Source organism: Idiotropiscis lumnitzeri, unplaced genomic scaffold (genome assembly GCF_059441095.1).
Source record: "Idiotropiscis lumnitzeri isolate Australia: NSW breed Sydney's pygmy pipehorse unplaced genomic scaffold, RoL_Ilum_1.0 HiC_scaffold_68, whole genome shotgun sequence".
NCBI lineage: Eukaryota > Metazoa > Chordata > Actinopteri > Syngnathiformes > Syngnathidae > Idiotropiscis > Idiotropiscis lumnitzeri.
Window position 1 is genome coordinate 1,011,813 of NW_028283606.1, and position 10,688 is coordinate 1,022,500.

Sequence of the window (10,688 nt, forward strand, 5' to 3'; positions counted from 1 at the left end):
ATTTTTTTTTTTGTTGAAAAGTCTGTATGTGGGAACAATTTCATATCACACTTCCCCTCTCTTGACACACGGCTATGCTCATGTGTCACTCTTATTACTTTTCCAATCAATGAATTAGGCAGCCAGGATTTGCCATCTGCCAATTTGCTGATCCTGTCCTCAGCAATGTTTGCACCTTTGTTATCCCAATGTGTGCGTTCAATTAGTGGTGCATTTTTCCTGCCGTGAGATCAAATTGTCAAGTTGATTTGCTGCGTGTGTGTGTGTGTGTGTGTGTGTTCATTTCCCTCTTATTAGTGCTGTGCCGACCTTGAGGTCATGACTTGGGCTCCAGCCTTGCTGCATTGTCAGCGAGGCAGTATTCAATTGTAATTGTGTCATTTTCTTAAGAGAATTTTGCATTTAAAAAAAAATATTTAGACGTGTTTTATGCACAACTTTTTCCCTGTTGTGTTTTTAAAGCCCTTGTGTTCAAGAAATTTAAGTTTTGTCTTTTCATCTGTTAGTTTTGTCTGTTTTGTTTGTTTAGTTTTGTCATTTTATCAAGTTTCAAACTATAACTATGCTTACAGGTGTTGAAAATTTCGTTAATATCCAATTCTCCCTTATTGCATATGCATTCTTATCTTGCTGGCCTTTAACTGAACTTTTCGACAGCATCCTATGGGTGCCAGGTACGGGACCCCTCGCAGATGCGACTCCTCGACGCCAAATCCCTTTTCTGTAAACACCTTCCTTGGGGCGTTGATGACCCCTGTTCAAATCCCTGACCCTTCGTAAATAATGTTGAGGCCCGATACCTCTCAAGGCTGTAACTTATGTATTAGGGAGGTCCAACACAAGGCTTGGTATTCCCAAAGTAACAATATCGTCATGGCCATAAAATAAGTTGTATATGTTAAACCTTGTGAAAATACACTACACAGGTCAAATGAAGTTCAAAGTGAACATGCTCCCTTTTGCGGTTAGAATAAGCAGAAGTGTGAACCAAAAGGTGTCTTGTAAGCTGAAACCGTTAGAATAGGCAGGAAGAGTGTGGGCGAGTGTGATGGAGTCAAATGTCAAGTTTTCCATTCTGTATGAATTGCATATTCAAATTGCTTATGCTATGTTGCAAATAAAAGCCATGCGGGGAGCAGGAAGCTCCAGCTTCTCCTCTGACTGCAGGGGGCTGCTCCGCGCGTGATCAAAGACAATCTTGGCTGGTTGATTCATTTGTTCAGGCTTGTTTTGATAGAAACATCCTTAACATTACTTGGTCCTTCGATTGCCGGATGAAAACGTGTGATCTGCGGTGGACGATTGACGACGACTGAAAACGGCGTCATCGTGAAAAGTCCTCTCTTCCAGGAGGCCGGTCCTCGGCCATCCTCCTCCGGAGAGAACACAGACTTCTTCCATGAACCGCGAGTGTCTCGACCAGCGGAGAGATTGTCACAGGTCAGAGGTTGTATACAACAGATAGTAAAAAACTTGAGTTTTCGGGTTTTTGAAGACGATAGATATATATATATATATATATATATATATATATATATATATATATATATATATATATATATAATATATATATATATATATATATATATATATATATATATATATGAGAGAGAGAGAAATTAATATGCACACAGCTATTGCATCCACTAATTCTTTCAAACAGCAACCTTTCTAATAATCATTCTAACTAATAATGTGATCTATATCTTTGCTGCTGTAACACCTCAAATTTCCCCATTGTGGGACTAATAAAGGACATCTTTATCTTTATCTTTTATCTTTAATGGCAGTACCGTAATTTATATAATCTATCTGTACAGAGAACTTACAGGAATTGTTTTAGATCACCTGACTTCAAAAAATAAAAAAATGGTTTGAAGAGAACAGAAAACAGATTTGACGCCATGGACCTTCTAAACGTGTCCGCAAGTCCTTCCTTCATCAGGCAAGCATGGCCACATCTCATCGAGGGCTTGTACCAAGGTGACTGAGCTTCCATCTTTTCCTCGTCTGGACAAATAGGTGCATGTGTAGCCGCAGCAACATAAAGAATGTTCTAACCCCAAGAAATAAAGGAGGTGGTGAGAACAAAAGCTGACAAAGTGTTAAAATATGGACAATGTTTCCTGACAAAGTCCTACTCGACCACTTACACAAGAAAGAAGAGAAGTCCTGCACGGAGTCAGTGTCCCATGATGTACATGGTTTGGCACCTGTTCTCCAAATCTTTTGGGAGAGAAAAGGAAAATACAGGATCAGCTGCAAAGTTCTGAGACAGGCTTGGCCATGGCTCACAGTATATTAAAACATCTCACAAACTGGTTACATCCATTCTGGGTTGAACTGCTCTTTCTCTAGAATGACGAACCTGTTAAAAGTATAGAGCAGTAAAATTACAACATTTACTGGCTTTACAAAAAAAGACGCATTTGATGAGCTACTAGCCTTTTCTTTTCAATAAATAGAAATGGTCTGAAGAGGATAGAGAACAGACTTGACTTTATCCTTCGGAGAACATGTTGCCATGGACCTTCTGAATGTGTCAGCAAGTCCTTCCTTCATCAGGCAAGCATGGCCACATCACATCGAGACTCTGTACCAGGGTGACTGAGTTTCCATCTCTTCTTTTTCTGGTTGAATAGAGTGGACAGGCAATGTGAAGAATGTCTATGAAAAAAATAAATAAAGGAAGTGGTGAGGACAAATGCTTCGAAAGAAATTTTAAATAGTGCACAAGTTCTTTTCTGGTCACTTACGCAAGAAAGAAGCAAAGTCCCGCTCGGTTGTCACCCTGGTTACGCTGTCAGTGTTACATGGTGTACGAATTTTGGCGCCCCCAGGACTTGAAGCCAAAGCAGAAATTAGAAAGCCTCTGCTGTTTAGGCTCTCTACCACGCGGTTACCCTTGCGCCCCATTTTTTCTTTTTTTTTAAGGTCTGGTGAAAAGTAAGGAGAGAAGCCCTTTAAAAGGACGGGGACGGTGGCCGATTATTTTTATGAATAAAGATGGAGGGACGGGTGTCCAATATGCGGATGGAAGACGATCCAACGAAAATTGGTTCCTCCATTCTGGGATAAACTACTTGTTCTCCAGAAGAAAGAACCTGTTCAAAGTGGAGTGGAGTAAAATTACAACATTAACTGACTTTACAAAGAAAGATATGTTTAATGATGAGCTATTTACTTTTTCCTCTAAAGAAATAGAATGGTCTGAAGAGAACAGAAAACAGACTTGACATGATTCTTAGGAGAACATGTTGCCATGGTCTTTCTTAACGTGTCAGCAAGTCCTTCCTTCATCAGGCTAGCATGGCCGCGTCTCATCGAGTGCTTCTACCAGGGTGAGTGAGCTTCCATCCACCTTCTTTGTCTGGACAAATGGAGCAGGTGGACCCACCGGCAACGCGAAGAATGTCTACGAAAATAAATAAATAAATAAAGGAAGTGGTGAGGACAAATGCTGAGAATGACATTTTTAATTGTGCACAATGTTTCCCGACAAAGTTCTTTGCGGGCACTTACACAAGAAAGAAGTGAAGTCCTGCACGGTTGCCACCCTGGTTTTGCAGTCAGCGTTACTTGTTGTACGTGTTTTGGCGCCTCCAAGACTTGAAGCCCAAGCAGGAATTAGAAAGCCTCTGCTGTTTAGGCTCTCTCCCACTCCGTTACTCTCGCTCTCTCTTTTGAGGGGGGGCAGAGGATGGATTGGTGAAAAGTAAGGAGAGAAGCCCTTTCAAAGGAGATGGAGGGAGGACAATCATTTTGAGGAATAAGGATGGAGGGACGGGTGCCCAGGATGCGGATGCAGGGCAATCCGACAAAATTTGGTACCCATCTCTGCCTGCTACCTCCATTCTGGGATAAACTACTCTTTCTCCAGAAGAAAGAATCTGTTCAAAGTGGAGCATACTAAAATTACAACATTTACTGAATTTAAAAAGAAAGATATGTTTAATAATGAGCCATTTACCTTTTCCTTTCAATGAATAAAATGGTCTCATCGAGTGCTTGAACTGGGGTAACTGAGCTTCCATCTCTTCCGTGACTTGACAAATGCAGCAAGTGGAGCCACAGTAAACGCGAAGAAAGTTCTAACACGAAAAATAAAGGAGGTGTTGAGGACAGTAGCTGAGAAAGATATGTTCAATTATGGGCAATGTTTCCTGACAAAGTTCTGCTCGGCCATTTACACAAGAAGGAAGAGAAGTCCTGCATGGTTGCCACCCTGGTTTCGGAGTCAGTCCATGTTGTACATGTTTGGGCGCCTGTCTTTTGTCTTTTGGTAGAGAAAAGGCAAACGCAGGATCAGTGAGCCGAAATTTATGTGACGCTGCAAAGGGCTGAGACAGGCTTGTCTATGACTCACAATGATTTTTTTTTTTTTTAAAGTTGCCCTCCAGGGATTTAAGATCAGGGGATGTCGTTAATATTTGTCAATTGTGGGCATGTCAAGCCCTTTGAGAAGTTGCTGTGAGTCAAGGCTATCATAATAAATTTGAACAGACTTTGCACGCAGGCGGCACCGAGAACGCAAACAAAAGCGGGGTGGGCACGGTGGGCTGCTAGCAAAGCTAAAGCTAACACCATATCGGTTGCCCCCACCGAGCATTTACCTCGCCAATGTTCGTTCGCTGACCAACAAAATGGATGAAATACGGCTCTCTATCACCAACAACAGATGGATCATGGGTGCAAATGTTATGATTTTCACAGAAACCTGGCTAAATAACAGCTGCCTGGACAATAATATTGAGTTAGCAGGACATCATACAGATTGATCCGACAGGATAGCAGACGACTCCGGCAAGACCAGAGGTGGAGGTTTGTGCATTTATATCAACAAAGCTTGATGCTCTGACTCTGCCACACCCGAGACGCAATGCTCACCTAAAAAAACTCATTTCGGCCGCTAGTATCCGAGATCTTGTTCTTTCGGTCCTTGGCTCGTGCTGTGGTACCGACCTGCTTCAAATCCACATCCATCATTCCGATACCCAAAAACACCAATCCATCACGCCTCAATGACTACCGGACGGTAGCCCTCACACCCATTATCACAAAGTGCTTTGAGTGTCTGGTCCTGGAACACCTCAAATCGTGTCTCCCCTCCATCCTTGATCCCCATTAATTTGCATACCGCCAGAACAGGAGCACAGAGGATGCAGTCTCCATAATGCTGCACTCTGTTCTCTCACACCTAGACGATTAAAACACCTACGCCAGAATGCTATTCTTAGACCTTAGTTCAGCATTCAACACAGTTATCCCCTAAAAGCTGATTACAAAACTCACTGACCTCGGTATTAGTCCCGTCATGTGTAACTGGTTACTGGACTTCCTGACCAGACGGCCTCAACATGTCCGACTGGGTAACCACTGTTCATCTATCATCACTGTAAACAGTGGTGTACCACAAGGCTGTGTGATGAGTCCGTTCCTCCATGACTGCAGACCTGTTCATGGTTCTAACATTATCATAAAGATTGCAGATGACACCACGGTGATCGGCGACATCAAGAACGACGACGAGGCAGCCTACAGGGAGGAAGTGAATTGTCTGGCTGAGTGGTGCGACACCAACAAACTGCTGCTCAACACTGACAAAAGCAAGGAGCTCATTGTGGACTTCAGGAGGAACGCTCACCCACACGCACCCATCCACGTCAAGGGGACGGCGGTGGAGCGTGTGAAAAACTTCAAGTTCCTGGGAGTCTACCTCTCGGAGGATCTCTCCTGGACAACCGGCTGCTCGAAGCTGGTCAAGGAGGCTCACCAGCGCCTCTTCTTCCTGAGCACTCTGAGGAAGAACCACATCTCATCAGACATTCTGGGAAACTTCTACTGCTGCACCATCGAGAGCATCCTGACCAACTGCATCACAGTTTGGTTTGGGAGCTTTTCTGCCTCGGACCGGAAGGCGTTGCAAAGGGTGGTGAAAGCCACCCAGCGCATCGTCAGGGTACCACTTTTCTACCATAGAGCGTATCTATGAGGAAAGGTGTCTGAAAAGGGCTGGAAAAATCACCAAAGACCACAGTCATCTAGCACATAGTCTCTTCACCCTAGACTATATCTCCACGTACACAACTTGAACATATAGGCATCACTAACTGCACTTTTTATCTGGTATCACTAAAACATATCTCACTGCACTACTGTAAATTTATTTATTTTTGCACAACTGCATATTAATCGGTTCCGGCGCCGCGCGAGTGGCTGCCTGTTTACAGCAGCGTGGCTCACTATTGAGCCTTTTTCGTGTGTTTTTTCCCTTTACCCTTTTTTATTTTATTTTTACCTCACCTCAGCAATGGACATCCAACTTGCGGTGGTTTTACTGCTGTTGGGGGCTGTTTTTTGCGCGATCGTGTCCGGAGACGAAACTCGGAGCTACGGATCGATCGTGTACACAAGAGATCAGCTGTTAGCACTCCGTGCTAACCCCGCGTGGGCTCCCGGAGCGAGACCCGATATCCCCCGCGAGCTGAGGAGGAAGAGACGGGGATGTCGTGCGGGGGCTAAACGCCAGGCAAGGAGGAGACGATATCACCCCGTCCTCCCGTCCGTTATTATGGGGAATGTTCGATCCCTCCCCAACAAAATGGACGAGCTAACAGCGCTAACCCGGCACGAGAGGATTGTCCGGGAGGCTAGCTTGCTGGTGTTCACGGAGTCGTGGCTAACAGAGCTAACGCCGGACGCCGTCGTGGAATTGGACGGCTTCCAAATACTACGCGCGGACAGGACACTGGAGAGCGGTAAGAGAAAAGGGGGAGGGCTGGCTGTGTTTGTTAATGATAGATGGTGTAACCCTGGGCATATAACTGTTAAGGATCAACTTTGCAGTCGGGACATTGAGATGATAGCTGTTAGCGTGCGTACGGTCTATTTACCGCGAGAGTTCAGTCATGTGATTGCGGTGGCGGCGTACGTGCCTCCCTCTGCTAACGGTGAGACAGCCTGTGATGTACTGAATGCAGCTGTGAGCAGGCTACAAACACAGCACCCAAATGCCTTGTTCCTTATCTCTGGTGACTTCAATCATGCTTCTCCTTCCTCCTCTCTGCCTTCATTCACACAATATGTAACATGCCAAACCAGAGACAATAAAATATTGGACCTCTTCTATGCCAACACCAAGGAGGTGTACACGTCACTGCCCCTCCCCCCGCTGGGCAAAGCTGACCACAACTTGGTTGCTCTCCTGCCTGTGTACAAACCTCTCGTCCGCAGGCAGCCAGCTGTGACACGCACAGTTCAGCGATGGTCCGGAGAAGCCGAGGAGGCCTTGAAGGACTGTTTCAACACAAATGTGTGGGAGGTATTCAGCGAAGCTCACGGTGAGGACATTAATGGTCTAACAGACACAGTTACAGACTATATTAACTTCTGCATGGAGAACACCATTCCCACCAGGACTGTAAGATGTTTCTCCAACAACAAACCCTGGATCACACCGGACATTAAAGCTCTCCTGAAGGAGAAAAAGAGGGCTTTTGTTTCAGGCGACAAGGACGAGCTGACGAGAGTGCAGCGTCAGCTGAGAAGGAGGATCCGAGAGGGGAAAAAGTCCTACAGGATGCGGATGGAAGAACAACTGCAGCGGAACAATGCCAGGGATGTCTGGAGGGGCCTGAAGACCATCTCAGGCCACGGACAAGCAGGTAAGACCCAGAAGGGGGGGGGGGGGCTTCAGTGGGCAAATGAGTTGAACCTATTTTTCAATAGGTTTGATCAAATGTCTGACCCCGCTCAGGCTTCCCTGATGCAGCCCCCACCCACCCCTCCTGCCACTGCAAACAAGACCCTCTCTCCCCCTCTCTCGCCCCTCTCTCTCTCCACAGGCTCCAGTTCCCAGCCTCATCAGACAACCACCACTTCCTCCTGCTCAGCCTTGTTCCTCACAACATCTCAGGTGAAGAACCAGCTGAGGAAGATGAAGGCGAGGAAGGCGGCAGGCCCAGATGGGATCAGCTCCCAGCTCCTCAAATCCTGCGCAGACCAGCTGTGTGGAATCGTCCAGCACATGTTCAACCTGAGCTTGAAGCTGGGCAGAGTCCCCCAGCTGTGGAAAACATCCTGCCTGGTTCCGGTTCCAAAGACACCCCATCCGAAGGAGCTCAACAACTTCAGACCAGTGGCGCTGACGTCTCATCTGATGAAGACCCTGGAGAGACTGGTCCTCGTCCATCTGCGCCCCCTGGTCAGCTCCTCAATGGACCCACTCCAGTTTGCATACCAGCCTGGCATCAGTGTGGATGATGCCATCATCTACCTGCTCCACACTTCACTCTTCCACCTGGAGAAGGCGGGGGGCACGGTGAGGATCATGTTCTTTGATTTCTCAAGTGCTTTCAACACCATCCAGCCCGCCTTATTGGGAGACAAGCTGGAGCAGGCGGGAGTGGCCCACCACCTCATCACATGGATTCACGACTACCTCACAAACCGGCCACAGTACGTGAGAACACAGGACTGTGTGTCTGACGTGCTCCTCTGCAGCACGGGAGCGCCGCATGGAACTGTGCTGGCTCCCTTCCTGTTCACCCTCTACACCTCGGACTACAAATACAATTCCACAACCTGTCACCTGCAGAAGTTCTCTGATGACTCTGCGATTGTCGGCCTCATCACTGACGATGACGATCGGGAGTACAGAGGGGTTACGCAGGGGTTCGTGGACTGGTGTCAGCAGAACCGCCTCCAAATCAACGCTGGGAAATCCAAAGAGCTGGTGGTGGATTTCCGCAAGCGTCGGCACTCTCCACCTGCACCAGTGAATATCCAGGGAACAGACGTTGAGAGGGTCTCAACTTACAAGTACCTGGGTGTTCATCTGAACAATAAACTGGACTGGAGCGACAACACAGACGCTCTCTATAGGAAGGGTCAGAGCAGACTCTTCCTACTCAGGCGGCTGAGGTCCTTTGGCGTTCGGGGAACACTCCTCAGGAACTTCTATGACTCGGTGGTTTCATCAGTCATCTTCTATGGAGTGGTCTCCTGGGCAGGAGGCATCTCGGGCCGAGACAAAAAGAGACTGGACAAACTGGTGAGGAGGGCCAGCTCTGTCCTGGGCTGCTCCCTGGACTCTGTGGACTCAGTGGGGGGCAGGAGGATGACGGCAAAACTGTCATCAATGCTGGACAAACCAGCCCACCCATTCAATGACACTCTGAGAACACTTTACAGCTCCTTCAGTGACAGACTTTTACACCCTCGCTGTACCAAAGAGAGATTTCGCCGCTCCTTCCTGCCGACTGCTGTCAGACTTTTTAACAAGAACATTGGGTCAGGCCTACAAACAGGAGGGCATTAGTGCAATTGTGCAGTCCTAGGATGCAATATACACTACTACTGTACTTTCAGCCAAGGGTGTACTTAAACATCGACCAATGATGTATTTTGTTTACCATTACAGTATTCTTATTACAATACATCTATCACTGTAGTATTTCTACCACTGCAGGATGTTCACTATTACAGTACTTTTATCATTGCAGTACTTTTATAATTACGGTATTTCCTACCATTGCGGTACTTTTACTATTACAATACTTTCATCATTGCAGTATTTTTCCATCGTTGCAGTACTTCTACCATTATAGTACTTTTATCATTGCAGTACTTTTACCATTACAGTACTTTTATCATTGCAGTATTTTCTATCATTGCAGTACTTTCCTGTCATTTCAGTACTCTCACCATTACAGTACTTTTATCAGTGTAATATCTTTATCATTGCAGTATTTTCTATCATTTCAGTATTTTCAATCATTCAGTAGTTTTTATCATGACAGCGTTTCCCCCTCTGTATAATGGACCGGCATTAGGAGTGTTTCCTTACACTTAGATACGTTTATACTGTATATTTGCATGCTTTTTATGAATGTCTGCTGCTAATGTTATACATTAACGGCTACATTACGCCGCCGACTCTGTGTGATCTATATCTTTGCTGCTGTAACACTTCAAATTTCCCCATTGTGGGACTAATAAAGGACATCTTTATCTTTATCTTTATCTTTATTGATATCTATATTCTATTGCTAAGTAGATGCAAACTACATGTCATTGCTCTTAACTCTGTTGTGTGCAATGACAATAAAGTTGAATTCTATTCTGATTCTATTTACAAGAAAATATATGTTTAATGATGTTTTACTCACCTCGTCAGTTTTCTGTTCTCATCCCACGCCAATGATAGGTACGATTAAACTGGTAACAAAAAAGTAAAAAAAAAAAAATCCAACAACTCTCTCTCCTCCCTCGATTTCACTTTCTTTGACCCTCGACTTTACTTTCTTTGACCGTCCACTTCACTTTCTTTGACCCTCGACTTCACTTTCCTTGACCTTCCACAAACTGTCCAACTTCCTTAATTCCCCTTCTCTCCCACTCCTCCCAAAGCACTTCTGCCACTCACCTTCTCGTTAACACACCAAACCATCTTCATTCCAAATCCCATTCCATCCCATCTCAAAATCTCGAACTAACTGTAACCTATGACACCTTTTAATCATTTAAATCTCACCCCATATTGCTTTACTTACTGCTGTATTTAATTACCTGAAATTTACTAGTACTATATAATAATAAAAGTTAAAAAGTCACCACTCTCTCCTCTTCATTCACTCTCAATCATCCTTCTTACGTCAACCAAACTTCTTCCACTGATTTTTTATTTT

At 45.3% G+C, this 10,688-nt stretch overlaps 1 long non-coding RNA gene across 1 annotated transcript; it reads right to left on the reverse strand.

The window, feature by feature from the left end:
- Nucleotides 1-1,685: 1,685 nt before the first annotated feature.
- Nucleotides 1,686-2,897, reverse strand: LOC148315646 (uncharacterized). Its single transcript, XR_015840728.1, has 3 exons — nucleotides 2,757-2,897; nucleotides 2,154-2,667; nucleotides 1,686-2,056 (listed from the first exon to the last, which is right to left on the reverse strand). It is a non-coding gene; the product is annotated as an uncharacterized LOC148315646 (long non-coding RNA).
- Between the last annotated feature and the right edge of the window lie 7,791 nt (nucleotides 2,898-10,688).